We start from the raw sequence: 17,586 nt of genomic DNA, 5'->3' as shown, positions 1-17,586 counted from the left end.
ATGCTTGCAAGCCACAACCCGAGCAAACAATTCAACGGTGAGGCCAAAAAATCTACCTGACTAGGCCTGGAGCAACAAGCCAGAGGCCAGAGAGCATATTCTTGGCTGGATAGATGGATAGATGTGGCTGTACCCTTTAGATCGGGCGGCGTCAAGCGCCACCTAGCCGAAATGCTTAGTGAAATAACCACTAGATTTTTTCCCCCTTTAAATAGTAAAGTTGGACGGGTACTTTGAAGTGAAGGGTTTAATTTTCAATCGTGCCTTGACTTTAGCCACCAATCAGATAACCTCCTTCTAGTTAAGTCTACCCGCTTAAAGTATATTTTGCCCTCCCTGTCCCTAAACACCAGTGCTTTGAAAAACTCTGCGCCATCATCTTAAACTATAAGGTGAAGCCCTTTACAGAGCATTGTCAAGTGTTCAGCAGTTTCTTCTTCCTCTTCACACGCACCGCATACTGTGTCTACCTTTTCGTATTTGGCCCGATATGTCTTGGTTCGCAATACTCCCGTCCTGGCTTCAAACAGTAGACAACTACCCTGAGTATTATCATAAATCCTTTCTTTGGCAATTTCCTGCTTAAAAGTTCGATAGATCTCTAGTGCGGACTTCTTAATCATGCCAATTCTCCACATGTCAGTCTCCGTTTCCTGCAGTTCCTTTTTAACCGATAGTTCTTTCTGGTTTGGCCACCTGCTGTTTTCTAAGTATTTACCAGTCAATTTGCTGGTTCGCTTCCTCCATTATGTATCGACATTCTGTATGTACAAGTAGCTGAAAACCTTCATAGCCCAACGATCCTCCCCCATTTCTCTCAATCGCTTCTCAAATTTTATCTTGCTGTTAGCTTCCCTGCCATCAAATGATGTCCATCCCATATCACCTTGAACTCCCTGGTTTGGTGTATTCTCGTGAGCTCCTAAAGCAAGCCTACCTATTTCACGTTGCCTAATTTCTACTCTTGCTTGAACTTCTGACCTCATGCACAAGACCGCGTTGCCAAACTTCAGCCCAGGAACCATGACCCCTTTCCATATTCCTCTCACAACATTATACCTATTGTATTTCCACAGTGCCCTATTTTTCATCACTGCTGCATTCCTGTTATCTTTAGTCGTCACGCATATTTCGTGTTCCCTCAGGTACTCGGTCCCTATGTTTATCCATATGCCCAGTTATTTGTATTTATCTGTTATCTCTAGCGTGACTTCCTGTATTCTAAGCTGACTACCTTTGTTATGATTAAAAATCATGACTACTAATTTTTCCTAACTGAATCTAAAATCTAACCTATTTCCCTCATTACCGCAGATGTCCATCAACCTGTGCAAATCTTTCTTGTTGTCGGCCATTAGCACTATATCATCTGCGTAGATTAATGCTGGTAGTGCCTGATCAATGAGTTTTCCTTGTTTGACTAAAGAGAGGTTGAAGCCAAGTCCACTTGCCTCTAATTTGGCCTCTAATCCTTGTAGGTACATCATGAATAAGAAGGGTGACAGTGGGCACGCCTGCCTAAGTCCACGTTTCACCACTGTGGGCTTAGATACCTGTTTTTTTTTCACTTTTTAACTACCTTGTTAGTTTTATAGATTTCCTTTAAACGATTAGTGACTCCATCTTTTACACCCAGTGTGTCTAGTATTTCCCACAAGTCCTCTTGAACCACGCTATCGTACGCTCCCTTGAATTTCTGCAGGCCGGTAGAAACCTTCACAGCGCAGTGCCTGATCTTGTGAAACGGCGCAGCCATGCAGGCAGGGCATTCAATCCCCTCCCTATTTTTTGTATACTACTGTTCTTGTGTACATCGTAGAACACATAACAGTAATGATAGCAAACAGATCATTGATTCGGGTAGGCTTGGTGTTTTTATTTAATATGGAACAACGAGGAAGCTGCTGAAGCCCGTGCCCGTATACAGCTGCTTTATATGGAGATGAAACTTTAACGAAAAAAAAATGTAATGATAAACACTAGGCTCATAACAAACAACATTTCTCTGAGGGTGCATTAAATATATGTCCCATGCAAGGCTATGCATTGCAGTTCTTACTGCATTAATTATGTACATGTACTGCAGGGCATGCAAGTGTATGCAGACATACGCTGACGAAATGACATTTTTTGCTACATACAAACGTGCACCGCACCAAATAAGACGCACGTGTTTGTATAGTCAGGGAACACTCGTGAATATTGATGAAATCACACAGCTGGCTTGCAGTATAAAACAAACACAATTGCGAACAATAAAATGCGACGCTGTTTAAAGAGGCGGACCCAGGTTACGAGGAGAATTATCAGTATGGCATACACACCACGTGTCAAGCTTTTGCAACATCTAAAGAGACTAAATATGGAAAGTTGCCTTTGTAAGTTAACATGACAGTACGAAATTGAGAAGCCACACGAGAGAACAATTCATCGTGGGCTAAAGAATATGTTTTAAATATTATACACAGCTTTGCAAGATAATATCGACGAGTTTTACTCGTCTAAGTGTGGGAGTTGTAGGCCTGATAAAATGCGATGTTGCTTCAGAGCCTTCCTTTCGTAATATTGCAATTTTATTCAACTCTTTCACACGCGGCACCGTAAATTTCTACTGGGTGCTCGAACACGGCAAGCAGGTCGCGGGGCAAAATCTTTGTAACATTTTATTACCGAAACAACGATACTAGCAACGCTTGAGCTGCACTAGCCGTTTTCTAAACTGTAACCTCCTCAATCTCATCACTGTGATCAGGAAACAGAGAGGAAAAGTACAGCAGTAGTACGTGGAGAAATATTCAATTTCAAGCCTTTTAGCAATATCATCTAAACAAATTGCCAGTTTACTGTTGAATTCTCGATGGAAACAAACAGCTGATCCGGGACGCAAGCTTGGCTTGGCACTGGCTTGGCCGTTCATACAGAGCCGAAATCCGCTGCAGGAAACTGGTTGCGGATCGTATTGAGACAAAATATTTTATAGATTTTTGTTTTCTTCGTTTCATTTCTTTAATTGCTCTTGTGATGGCGTGGACCACGCTTCGTGATCTCATGTACCGGCGCACTGTTTTTAAGTTTAGTATGGCGCACGATAATACATGATTGCGTGCTTTAATTTAAAAATGTTCGCGAGTATGGCAGCAACACTGCATTCTCGGGAAGAGGATACTAGTAGAACCAGTAGCAGCTGCATGCCCGGGTGGAGCGACTGATGCCCAGATTGAGAAATGTCAACCCGATGCCTTTTGTGTTGGCCGTTCTGGCAGTTCCGCCGACTTCATAGAAAGAGACGACCCCGTCGCTTGTCCTCTTCTCTTTTCCTTCGAGCATCAGCGACAACATTGACGGACGACGTGTTCGACTTCACCGTGCACGTAAGTATAGTTGGTTTTTCATTCGAGTGAATTCTTGTTCAGATTTGCAACTTGTCGACTTCATCCTGATCACTTGTCACCGGCAATAAGTCACATACGTGTGATATTTAGGTGAAATAAATCATAATGCACATTTTCTGCTCCATTTGCTAGACTTAGCTACACCAGGACATGAGGTAAACCTTTGTCGCCTAGCCACTAGCAGGCAAGTTCGATCACTCGCATCCTTCAGTTCATGAATCAACGCGCCTGCCTTAAAATTAGTAAGCTGCTCGCAAAAAAATCTTACCGAGGCAATTTTGTTTTCTGTGAACAATGCACCGTAGATATGTCTTGAATAACAAAAAAAACTTGAAAAATAAATGAAACGACCTTTTAGAAAACGCCGTGTCTAAGAGCTAGACGCGGCATTTTGTAAAAGGCTCATTAAATTCAGTATTTTTTCGTAGTTTCTGCTTGAAATTATTATTGTCTATGTATTTCATGGCCCAATCTTTCACTTTGGCTGAAAATCTCGGCGGCAAAAACTTTGTTCAGTGTCCCTTTAAGGGCAGGTGTAGATGCCATCATTTCAGTCGCAAATCTTTTTGCTAGTCGGTCGGCTGGTTAACAATAAGGGTACTAACTAGAGTTCCAGATTTCATCAGCAACATATCGTCATGGCTTCATCAGATGCTGCATTATATACATTCTATCCTCGTTTTTAAATAGGTGTACCGTATGGTCCACTGTTACAGGAAACAAGCGAGCTTATAAACAGTGAGCCATGTGGTGCTAACTGGCAGCGAGGCTTCTGAATGGGACGCATGCGCATAGAATCGGGGTGCGCCCAGTTTTGTCTGCCATTTCTCCGCCTGTACGCATGACAGCATTGGAAAGCGCCTCCGTATTTTAGCTGCGCAATTTATCTAGCCCAGTGCCTCCTGCTTCAGGGATTTCCTGTGAGCACAAAAAAATTCATGATTTTAATCGTTGCTGCAGTGTTTTGCAAGTTGTCACTGTAAAGCACATCATATTTTTTGCATAATGCTCGCTGCAACTAGCAAGTTTCGATGACTCAAAATGCTGTTCAGGTCTGATGTAGCAAACATTTTAAGCTCGTCCTCGTGACCATGAAATCTTGGTTTATTAAATAATGGAAGGCAGAGTTGGTATCAGTTGATTTACAGTGTGAAAATGAAAAGTGCGAAGGACCGTGCCTCGCAAGTAAGCTCCGAGAGCATGAGCAAAGAAGTAGCAGATGAGGATGCTCATGCGCAGCATTTCCAAATCTCACCAGCACTAATGCTTGACGGAATGCTGGCCACGCACTAGCGTGTTCTTTCTGAAACAGGACTTTGGCCCTGTAAGCAAGTTCTTGAAGGGCATAAGTAAAACGTAGAATGGGCCCCCTAAATGCACTCATTCTTAAATCATTGGGCTTATGAATTAGTGCCCTGTTCAAAATACAACTATTCTGAGCAATAAATTATGACAGAACAGTGCACGAAGTTTAAAAATGGGAAAAAAGTATTTAAATGTCCCCTTTATACATAGTGTTCTTGTGACGTCACTTCTGCCGTTGTCGCCCTTTCCCGCTATGCCCGGGTAACTCCCTGGGTACCTACGGCAGTTCACGTGCTGCAGTGCGGTTTGTTGGGGGCTCGTCATCTGTTGCTGTTAACGATGTGGAAGGATTGTGGTTTTTTGTTGTCTTACTTTAACGAGCTCATTGGATTAGGAAGGCCTCGCTCGTTCACTCGATACAAGACCAGATAATCAAGATGTGCGACACATACACCAGCCACGGCGTACACCGGCTGCCCGCCACAACCTATGAGGGCCTATTATCTTGCTTTCGCTACAAATTTCCTGGCCCAAAAACATGTGAAAGCTCAAAATCTCTCGAGCCGCAATTTTAAGAGTGGATGTGCGAAGCGCAGCTGCTCCCATCGAAAACTAGTCGTGCAGAGCTAGGCATGTTTACAAGAGATATAATATTATGAATATATTGTCACAGCCTACGCCACCAAAGTAGCAATGCCACCCCCCCCCAAGTGTTTTAAACAATGCTGATGTTGAGCTTGCGCCTCTTTGATTGCAATTTGTGGAAATAGTCGAGGAAAATATTATACAAGGCAGATAGCGACTTTTCGTGGTGTGAGCCGCGGTAATGCCAGTCATCACTTTATTTTTCGCGTATGCTTTAACACACTTTTCACTTTGTGTTTTGCTTTTGTTGTACGCTAATGTACAGTGGAGTCATTGAACATGATAAAGACTGTGTATAGAATTAATTGACTAATTAAAAAAATCCTGACGCCCAACTTGAACCGATCGGCTATACTTCAAAGTGAACAAATATTGTTTCCCATTCTTTATAGTTTGTTTCAATGCAATACCGAATCTCCGCGATCGCCATCACGATTTTAACCGCCTTCCTCGCCATCATCATTTTAACTGTGGACAAGTTGGTATGTACAGTATCTTGGTAAGCTATATCTGTTTGCAGGTAAATACTTGGCTATGGCACCTACCTATAATGAAGTGTCACCTGAAGATGCAAATATTGCAAAGTTTCTTCAAGTAGCTTTTGTTAATCTGCACCAGCCAATTACGCTGGTACTTTTAGGAAAATCTGAATGTGCGTTCTCAATTTTAGGTTATAACTTTCAGCGAAGAAACACCCTAAGATCTGCTCCCTCTGCGTGGACTACTAAATCAACTTGCCTCACTAGCAGCTCATAATTTCTCAAACTTGCATCGTGAGGCAAAACTAAACAGGTGCAAGCACTAGGAGACAACATGGCAGTTGTAGGCGATAGATTCGGTTGATGCCCGGGCATGTTGGTGGCGCATTTCGGAAGTGACGAAAAGGCGCTGCGAGATCCACGTGCACACTTGGTATAGTTGCTGTATTGGACAGCAAACTTTTTTTCTTATCCGGGCAGATTTACCAAAGGAAGCTTCATCACATGACGTGATAAATGAAGCGAATCCACAGGTTGAACCACACCATAGCCTCGCTGTGCTTTTGTACTTTTTTTAGCTTGCAAAATTTATTTGTACATATAAGTGGCAGCTTGCGAGTAATAAGGCGGCACTCATTTCTTTACCATATGATCATCTCCGGTGTGCTGCTGCCTCAATATTTCAAATTCTGAGCATTTACACCATTGTATGCTAACTTTTCCTTCAAAGTGAGACAAGCCACATGTGTATCGTAGATTAAGAAGCATGCCAGTTTCACGTACTTGCAAGGTAAACATCAGAAATGCACAGTTGATCAAAAATACTAGTTTAATGGTGCATCTACATAGCAGAGCACCTGTGGCACCTCGGGAACAAGATAATGCCACATATGTTACAACAGATAATCAAAAAAGACAGGGGACGTGCCGTGAACAAATAGAAACAAAAATAAAATGGCACGTGGCAGCGAGCGAAGGTGGCAAGGGAGGGGAGCCCGTGGGACTGCAGCGAATGAATGTAGGGTGTGTGTTTAATATGTGGAAGAAAAAGAATTCAAAATTTTGGCGACTGAAATGGGGGTGACTTAGTGATGCGCTCATGAGAAGAGTAAACACGGTTATTATTTTTTTTCAAATTTCAATTTTTTTTTCATGCGCACCATCCCCGCCGCGGTGGTCTAGTGGCTAAGGTACTCGGCTGCTGACTCGCAGGACGCAAGTTCGAATCGCGGCTGCATTTCTGATGGAGGCAGAAATGTTGTAGGCCCGTGTGCTCAGATTTGGGTGCACGTTAAAGAACCCCAGGTGGCCTAAATTTCCGGAGCCCTCCACTACGGCGTCTCTCATAATCATACAGTGGTTTTGAGATGTTAAACCCCACATATCAATCAATCAATCATGCGCACCATAAATAGTGCTCAAAATTTGATTGCATATGTTGTTTTCATCCTCGCTGTATTCTGTGCTATTTATGATGTACAAAAAGTAGTACGCTGAAGTGGTGCTGCTTTTGGGCAACAGTTGAAAATGGCGGGGTGCATGAATGCGGAATACTGCCGCTTACACTCAAATCACTCTTGTGGTCACCTCCCACTGTTTGCAGCATGAGTTGTGTATACACAGCTGCATACTTCCTAGCTAGAAAAATTTGAATTTAGGTGTTTCACGCCATTTTCCATGTAACTATTCCACAATTACACACACTGGTCAGCAGGCTTTCAATTGCGCTGAAGGACACAGGTGCCGTAAAATTTATAGTCAATTCTTTCAAGAAACCGTATGTAAAGGCTGAAGCTTCATGCGTACATACACACACACAAACACCATATTGTTTTTTGTACTTTATGAAAGCTGCGAAGGTCTCATGTGCCTCCAAGCGTAACCTGTCTTATTTATTCTCCATCACCGCAAAAGTTTTGTGAGTTTCAAATAAAACTACTTTGCGCATGGCCACGTTTGGGTAATTTTTTGTGTAGGTGTTATTTGAGCAGCCTACAGTGTTTACTTTATAAGCCTGTATGTATATGTTGCATTATAAGGATGCAGAATGTGTGTGGCTGTACAATATAGATGAAAGTAAAAATAATTGTGTCTATTGTAGTGTTATTGCAACCAATCTTACACATGTATTCTACAACGTCCCTCCACTCAACGCTTAGCCTTCACTTGAGATGGCTGATGGGAGCGCCGTCTCTAAGCAGAGAAAGTCGCTGCATGTCAGCAATAATCTGCTGTGATTCTCGAGTAGCGCAGCGTCGCTTTCAAAGGAGCAGCGGCACAGCGCTCAACTTTGTCAAGTGAAGGGTGAAAGTTGAGTCGGGGAGCGTTTATGAATATGGGGTTTAGTTTTGTTGTCTTGTTAACCTGCCAATAACACTGTATTGATGCTACTTTGCTCTAGCTCTACAGTGCTCTCCAAGGCACAGGGAGGCACCACAGGGGGAAGGCTCGAAGCAAACCATGCGTGAGTTTCCTTTCATTGTTACACTATGCATGTATTAAGTGATAGACTTTAATGTATGCTATTTGTATTGTGCAAGTTTTGGGGGACATACAACTTCCAACACTTATACGTTCTGACGAAAATCACGCAAGAATGAGAGAATCTTGTGCAAAAATTATGCAAGAGTGTAAGAAGCTTTTGCAGAAGTCTGTGAAATAAAGTTTTGAAAATTTGTGGCAATGTGTCATTGTACAGTGGTCAACAGTCTTGTTCAGCATGCTTGACTGCAGGGCTCCTGGCTGCGCAGGCGCATCTACGGAGTGCCTGATGCATGATGGGCCAAATGTCAGCCTGTACACTGGTGCCTCTTATCCCCGTTTGTCTGTTACATCAGTGTCTCTTGTAAAGGGGATCAATTGTGCGACCTTTTTTTTTCTAATGTAATGAGCTCTTTTTTTAGATTATTGTTGTTTTAAGGTAGAGCCTCACATTTCAGTCAAATACTGAAGATTCTATTTTTCCTTCTAGATGCTATGAAGTCACTCCTTGTGTTACAATAGAGTGAACACTGTTATGAGAAAAGCTACTTTATGGAGTTAACTCACTCCATATTGACTTAACACACAGAATTGGTGAAAACTACACTCCATTCCAGCTGCATTAGGAATAATATTCATTTGCATACTTCTGTTTCTTTTGTTTGTTTGTTGGCTGGAGGTTTGGAGTATAGGGAGGCCAGACGGCACTGTGTAGTCTTTCTTCATCTTCCCAATTTTGTGAACATCAATTGATAGGCGTATGGGAAGCAGCCAGCATGCTGAAACAGTGGTGCAAGCATGCAAGATGTTCACCATTGCATGCAGTCAGTTGCTGTGAGCAACCTACTGCATACAATGAACTGCGAGTGGTGAACTAACGCTTCACTATGTGTGCCTCCTGGAAAGCCGCTATGGTAAAGTGCCACAATCGTATAGTAACATGGATAAAATCGCAATTTGTTTGTTGAATAATTTTGTAACAAAATCAATGGAGTTTTGGATAAATTTGTGTATCTGCCTGGTTCATCAAAGCTAGAGAGTCAAATGCGGTATATACTCGCGTATTATGTGTACTTTTTTTGTCGATCCGGTTATGTGCGAAGCTAGTAGGAATCGCTGGCTTAAAAGCCCAACTGGGAATATATGTTGCAGGCGCTGTCTCAGCTGTCTCAAAGCGGATTGTCATTTGTTTGCTAAGCCTGTTCAAATGCCCCCATTTTCTTGAAGCTCTTCCGAACCTTGCTCACAAAAACCAGTTCTCACGACAGGGTTATACCAGAGAACATAGGTACTCTCCTATAATTGTCGGGAACCCAACGCAAAGTAAGATGCAGACAAGGAAGCGCCATGCCAACACAGTGCTGTGTGTGTCGCCCTTCATGTGTGTGTGTGTCCATTCCTTGTCCCAGTCTTCTATTGCGTTGTGTTCCCTCCGATATCTAACCAACACACCCAAGCTTCTATGCTAAGTCTTATTCAACGCACTCTTCTGCTGGCTCCCATACTGAATATTGCATGTCGAAGAACTCCACGCTGATGTGCTTAGCGGTAGCACGGTTTCAGTTTTCTTCGGTAAGCTTTATAACAGCAATCTGCCTCGTATATAATTATTGTAGCCTATCACAAGGAACGGTAAAAACGCAATGGCCAGATGGCGAAACCGAAAAAAAAAGAAAATGAGTGCGAAAACCTGCCTCATCTAGTTGATGTGACAGGTCCTTGCACGCGTTCAACATCTGTGCTGTGTCTCGGGAATACATTCTTGCCGTGGAAGAGGTGGGAAGATAGGAGGCAAATATTTAGGCATTTCGGACTACACATAAACAGGTTTCGGTTTTCAAGTACGATATTCTAGGGAAAGCATAAACGTTCATGGAAGAAGGGACCTTGCACTCAGCCCATTTTGTGTAAGACTGCACTCGCCTGCTCGACAAGAGATGTGCCTGACCAGAGCATCATGAAGTCAAATGTGTCTGTGTGTGTGCTCGCAAGGTGGCTCGGGCTGGTTGGGGAGGGCAAAGTATGCAAGCAAAAAGTTTCTTGTAGTAAAGCAGGCTGGCTAATTATACTGGTTAGCAAATTATGTGAGGATGCAAATTGTGCGAGTAAATATGGTATGTACTCTTGTATGTTTCAGCTCTGTTGCTGCGGATTGTGCAGATCCAACTTGGCATCCGGCAGCAACAAAGAGATGTTCTGCAGGAGGTGCGACCGCTGAAGCACTAGGTACGGCTCTTGTCCGTGCCTCAGCACGCCCAGCCAGCACAGCGCCCTTCTGACCTTCCCCAGCTGCCTGCTGGTACAATTGGAGAAGTGGAGGCAGCAGAGGCAGCTGTGCAGAGTAAAGCTGTGGCTGCGGCTTTGGTGTATATTTCTTGATTTTTAATATGCCTATGTAACATGCAGAAATTTAGTACTGCTTTAAGGTACTGTGTTTCGGGAAACAAACTAGTCAAGTTATCTCATGAGCCACTGTACTACAGTCGAATATGAATAATTCGTATTCAAAGAGGCCAGAAAATTTGTTCAAATTAAAAGAAGTTCATAATAATGAAAGTTACCGTAATTACTTGAATCTAACACACACCTTTTTTCCGGTTAAGAGAGTTCATAAATCGCAAGTGCGTTAGAATCGAGTACGAAAAAAAATGAATATGGTTATTCTATTGCCATCGCCACTTACAAAATGGCCGCCCCCTACGTGCGTCGGCATGGCGCGTCGGTCATTTCTGCCTATGCGTTTCCCATGCGCAGCACTTCATGCGTGTGCTGAGGAGTTCGTCATCTTGTAGTACATTAGCATCGACGGCATGGTAGGGCCGACTCCAAAAACTCGACGAGTGCACCACAATGCTGCTTCTAAAAGAAAAGTCGTCGCGTGTGCTGGAACGGACAGAAATCGGGCCGCATCGCGGTCATTCGGAGTTCCCGAAACGTGCGTGCGGGACTGGCGGAAACAAAAGCAGAATATTGTCGACAGCAAAGATTCACGCAAAGGCTTCAGTGGACCACAGCAGGGTCGGTTTCCACAAATTAAAGAGCTGCTCGGCGAGTATGTGATTAAGCAGTGAGCGGCACAGCGGCCCGTGACGACAGAACTGCTCCAAGTGCAGGCTATGCAGTTAGCCTTAAAAAAAGAGCTAATGCAGAGCCATCTTAAAGCGAGCAGGTGCTGGCTAACAAACTTTATGAAGAGAAAAGGCTTTTCCCTCCGAAGGCGAACGGGCATATGCCGGAAGTTGCCGGAGGAGTACGAAGAAAAGCTTCAGGGTATTCAGAGGTTCCTCCTAAACTTGCGGCACAACAACGGCTACCTGCTTGGGCAAATTGGGAATGCCGATCACACGCCTCTTTACTTCGACATACCTGGCACCACAACCGTCTAGGAGAAGGGGGCGAAGCAAGTTCGTGTACTGACATCGGGCCACGGTAAAACTAGAGTGACAGCAATGCTCCGTTGCACGTCAGATAGGCATAAGATTCCCCCCTACACTCTTAAAAAAAAGTTCGTAAAAACCTAGTAACTGGAAGGAAAATGTTAGTAACAGCCACTGTTACTAACTCTCTGAGACAGTTACTAACCTTTTACAAACTTGAAAGCAACAGGCGTGTTGTTACTACCCAAACCGCCTAGTTACTAACTCGAGTTAGTAACAAAAAGCTACCTTGCTTATAACCCTTCACAGTGCTGCAAAAACACGCATTCACTCACTGAGTGAAAGATTTTAATAAATTTTGCCATTTATCCCCTCGTACCTTCTCAAACCCTTCCCGTATATTCACTTTTTTTTATCATAGGTTGAATGCATATAATTTATACGGCCAACATTTTTAGAGGAATTGATATTTGAGTCTAACTGCATGTCACCCGAAATTTTATGCTGTCGTGTTTATCTTTGTTCCTCTGGATACGACGCTCTTCTTCGGACCATGGGCCCCTGGGTTTGAACCCCACTATGCCCAGAAATTTGTTTTTTTTTTCTTTTGAGCCAAAATAGCCTTAGATGATTTATCGAACTGAAAAGTTACCGTCAGCGTCCCGCGGCGTCGGGCAAAGCACAAGTGAAGCGAGAAATTATGTCGTGATGACGTCACTATTGATGTTACGTCATAAATCGCCAAAATATGTGACGCCGTTATGCCGTTATCACGTCCCGTTACAAAATAACGTCATCACACGACATTGTAGCTTGGTCAAAGGTAGATCTATCACGGATGATGTGCAAAACCATGCACGTTAGGTGCAGAAGCTTTCGGAGGGATCAATACGACGACGGAGATGAACAAGATGATGGCTTTCGTCTTCGACTCGTCTTACGTGAAAGCACATGAGACCCTATGAGTTTTTTTTTCTTCTTCTTCTCTGCATTTATCCACTTTTCTTTCCTCCAACACCTTGCTAGGGAACGCATGGTGGTGTATACGTCATTGCTAGGCGAGTTTATGCTGCAAACACTGCCTGCGCTGAACTCGCTACTGCGCCCTGTGCACATTTTCTCGTCCTTCGTTTAGTAAGGCGTTGTTTCACCATAATGAGCTTAATGAGGAGCCCGTGAATTACAAAAAAAATTGTGACGTGTTCACTTTCGCGCCACGATGTGTTTCACGAAGTGAAACAATGAAATCGTTTCGATTGATAAGTTGCTCTCTGAGAACCTTAATGTCGTAATTTCACTATTAAGAGTCTACTAAAAGAGAAAATTTTGATCACTGTTCCATTTTTAAATTTTGCGCCGCAAAGTCCACGTATATATTTTGTACTTTCGCGTGAATGATAAACGATATTCTCTTAAACTTGGTAAGTAATACCGATGGCCCCCTCAGTGGAGAATGTACTTCATTTTCACTGATTACGAACTACATAGGACTTCGTAGACGCGATCAAACTCTATCACGTCAAGGCGTTTGGTTCGGGAACTTCAGGTGTTTTCTCTTCGCACTTCCTTTTTGCGGGTCTTCTCGTGGCAAGCGCGCCGATTTTGGAAATTCACTAATGAGATAAAATTGTTGTTATCCTTAATGGCCCTTTAACGTATAAGCTATATGCTTCGTTCACGGCGGCTCATAACAGCGATAGGCAGGCGCAGCGGTTATCACTTTTGCTCTCGCAACCACCAGGTGCGTCGTCGCAGAGCCACAGCCATCGTCGCAGAGCGGCCGCGGTGGCAGAACGTTCGGTCAAATACAGGGGTCGTTTGCGCGCGGAACATTAGGGAGCACTGTATTCAAGGTGCGTAAGCGGGCACGCCACTTAAACTTTTTTCTTATTTCGCGGGCATCTGCAATAATCAGAGAACAGCAATACTTCAAGCACAATAAGTTAGAAACAGTCAAATGGGATGTTTCACAAACCGATCAACTACATCTTATTTAAAACTTTTTCGGCCAGCTTCATTGCCTCAAAAGCTGATACATAATTCTTGCCTAATTAATCAGTGTTAAATGAAGCAACGAAATAGCGCAATATTCTCCATGCAATAACCACAAGCATTATTTTGGTTGTATTGTGATAGTCTGTATGCAATTTTTTGTTACTTTTTCTGGCTAAATTTAGCTTGGGCATGTATGCAATTATGAAACTGCATTCACTGTGCATCTTATATTTCTGCTTCAAGTTCTGAAATAACAGTTGACTAGTATTGCAGTCCTCACTTAAAGCAAGTTTACTTTACATTAGTTTTGTTGTAGCTGGCATGACACTTTATGAAAACGTTCATGTCCACAATGTGATATAATGCTTCTTGAAATTTTCTATGAGAGGACTACAAAATGTTTATAGATAGAAATAATGAACGTGGTGAACTGATTATGAATGTACAACATTAAACCCTGGCACTCATATCAAAATGTCTTCTGCCTAAATTTTTCCTCCAGTTGGATATGTATCAAACTGTGGCAAGTAATGTGTAGGTAGTATATAACAAATAAACATGATTTTAAATTAATAAGTTTATTGTCATTGCAAGCATTTTGCGTACAGTGAGGAAGGAAGGAAGCAACCAAAGGTAGAAGGCAGGGAGGTTAACCAGAAAGACATCAGGTAAGCTACCTTACACTGGGGAATTAGGGAAGGGGACAAGAAAGATGAGAAAGAGAGAAGAAAAAGAAAAAGGAAAAGACAGACAGTCAATTCACTGTGGCGTGTAGAACTCTACCGCAAGTCAGAGGCATTCACACAAACTCGTAGTCCTCAAAAAACATAAGAGGGCTTTCACTGTCTTGTGGGCTGTCGAGGGATGTGGACGGTGCTGTATTAGCACCTGCACAGAAAGAGGCCGATCATTCAGTCGCCGCAATGCGTTGGCAAGTACTTGTCTCTCTGAGGTCAATCGAGAACAGCAGGTGTTCAATATTTTCATCAGTGTTGCAAACATCGCATGCTGCACTATCAGTCATTCCGATTAACGTGGTACAAGCTTTCGTGAAAGCAAGTCCCAGTCAAAAACGATAGAGAAGCGAAGTGTCACGTCGATGTAGGCCGGGTGCAGGTCAGAGTTGTAGTGAAGGGTCATGTTCATGTAGTCTGGTACGTCGTATGCTTGGTGTGTTCCACTCAGTCAATGTGAGACTGCGAGCCAGTTGGCGAATTTGCCTCGCAGCGTCCGCTCTTGAAAGCGGAATCAAAACACTGTTTACTTCCTGATCTGATGTGTGAGCAGCATGATCTGCAGAATCATTTCCATTGCTGCCACAATGCCCAGGTAACCACTGAAAGTCGATGTCGTGGCCTTTTTGTATTAAGAGGTGCTGAAGTTTCACGGTTCGATAAGTCAACTGCCCGTGGCATCCGCGTCGGTGAACTGATGGCACGCACTGTAACGCTGGTTTTGAGTCAGAAAACACGGCCCATTTACTTGGTCTTTCTTCAAAATTGACGAGTTCTAGTGCACTGCGCAAAGCCTCGAGTTCTGCCGCCGTGAACATCGTCGCATGCGAAGTCTTAAAACGCAGAGTTACCTCTTGTAATGGTATAACCACTGCTCCACATGAACTAGACGATGTAGACGTGCCATCTCTGTAGATGTGCACGTGGTTACTGCAGGTCTGGTCCAGTACTAATAGACTCAGTTGTTTTAGGGCATGTGTCGGTAGGTCAGATTTTCTCCGCATTCCTGGGCTCATTAAGTAAACTCGTGGCCGACTCAAGCCCCAAGGAGGAAGCAGTGGCTTTGATGCAGGTGCATACGCCTCAGTAAATGATGAGCATTGCTTGCAGACAGTGGCACCGTATGTCGTGCGGGGCCTTTCAGCAGCGAGGCTCCCCGGGTGGTGGGAAGGGGTCCTGGTATAATGCCTGTGGTGCATACGCGTTGTCTCGGTAATATTATGTGTCTTGATTTAGTGATCTCGGGCAATGACAATGGTTTCAGCTGTTGAAACACTGCAGGGTAATCCAAGGCATATCTTGAGTGCTTGGGCTTGAATGCTCTGAATTTTATGCAGGTTAGTCTTGCCTGTGTTAGATATTGTAATTAAACTCTACCATAAGAATCCGATAAACTGCACCCTGTACAGTTGTAGCATGGACGGTACGGGCACTCCCCATTTCTCTTCTGCAAGGAATTTGAACATGTGAATGTTGCGATCAACTGCTTCTTCACATAGTTCGCGTTCGGAGTCCACAACAGGTTTCTGTCTATTATGACTCCTAAGAATCTGTGGCTTCTGCTGAACGATATGTGTTCTCCGTTAATCGAGATGCTGTAAGCAGGCATCGGTTTCCGCGTGAATGCTACCACTGCACATTTTCCGCAGGACACCTCGAGACCTTGTTTACGAACGTAGCATGACGTCGTTGTGGCAGTTTTCTGAAGGCAGTCTCGAAGCTGTAGCCTTGTCACACCTGATGAAGTCAGCGTAGATAGAAAATTCTTCAGTGGTTGGTAGGTGCTCGACTAGTCCACTGAGGGTTATATTGCGAAGTGTAAGGCTTAGCACTCCTCCTTGAGGGACTCCTCGGCTACTGCAATACTCAGGTGTTGGGCCATTCACCATCGTCACGTAGAATGATCTCAGCTGTAAGTAGCTGTACACCCACACATATACCTTTCCACCAAGACCTACTGTTTCCAAAGCACTAAGGATGGCTTCATGGGCGACATTGTCTTAAGCTCCCTTAACGTCTAGAAACAGGGCAGCACACAGTTTCTTAGAGGCTTTCTGGTGTTCAACATATGTCACCAGATTAACAACATTGTCAATTGATGAATGGCCGTGCCTGAATCCAGTCATGGATACTAGATAAATTTCATAGTGCTCTAAATACCACTTCATTTGTGTTAAAGTAATTCTTTCCACTGTTGTTCCCACACAACTGATAAGCACAATATGACGGTATGAGGCAATATCCACGAGATTCACCAGCTTTGAGAAGCGGAATGAGGCGACTTGACTTCCATGCTTGGTAAACCATACCAGTCTGCCAGGAGTCATCGTATAGGCATAAGAGTGCCTTCCGAGATTCGTCTCCAAGGTTACAAAGGGTACACAATGCAGTCAGGTCCGGGTGCTGAAGAACGTCTGCACAGTGCCAGTGCCACTTCTACCTCATCCATAGAAAGTGGGCATTCTATGCGGGGATCACGTGAGAGAAGCGGGTTGTCGAGTATTGCTATTCTTGTTTTCATGAAATTGGACTTGACGGCGATTCTTCGACAGAAGGATTCTGCGAGGTCAATCTATCTACATTGTAGGTGAAGTGCCAGAGATGTGAATGGGTCTCGCTGACCAAAGGTTGTGCTAAGAGCCCGGACAGTTCTCCATATCAGAAATAGGGGCTTTTCACGGATCCGACGACTCGCAGAAGGATGCCCAACGTCACCAAGCCAGTTTATTCATGTGCCGTCGTATTTTCTTTTGAGTGCATCTAGTTAGCCTACGATAGAGGCGAAAATGCTGTAGGCCCGTGTGCTCAGATTTGCGTGCACCTTAAAGAACCCCAGGTGGTCAAAATTTCTAGAGTCCTCCACTACCGCGTCTCTCATAATCATATGGTGGTTTTGGGTCGTTAAACGCCACATATATATCAAATCGTCTAGCCAGCCTCTAATCATCCATGCACTTTGTCCGTATGTATCTACGTTCTGCACGACGATGTATTGCATGTAGTTTCTCAAGCTTTTGAGCTTGCATACGATGAGTGTTGCGAGTTCAACCAGTCAGCATTACTTCAGGCCTTAACACAAGTCGAGAATCAAAGTAGAGGTCGAGAATCTGTGATGATGCAAGGTTTGTCGGTTTGACAAGTTTCTGTTCTGATGTTTTCTCGACGACATAGCACCAAC

This window comes from Rhipicephalus microplus, chromosome X (assembly GCF_043290135.1).
Source record: "Rhipicephalus microplus isolate Deutch F79 chromosome X, USDA_Rmic, whole genome shotgun sequence".
NCBI classification, from domain to species: domain Eukaryota; kingdom Metazoa; phylum Arthropoda; class Arachnida; order Ixodida; family Ixodidae; genus Rhipicephalus; species Rhipicephalus microplus.
This window is presented reverse-complemented; position numbering follows the sequence as displayed.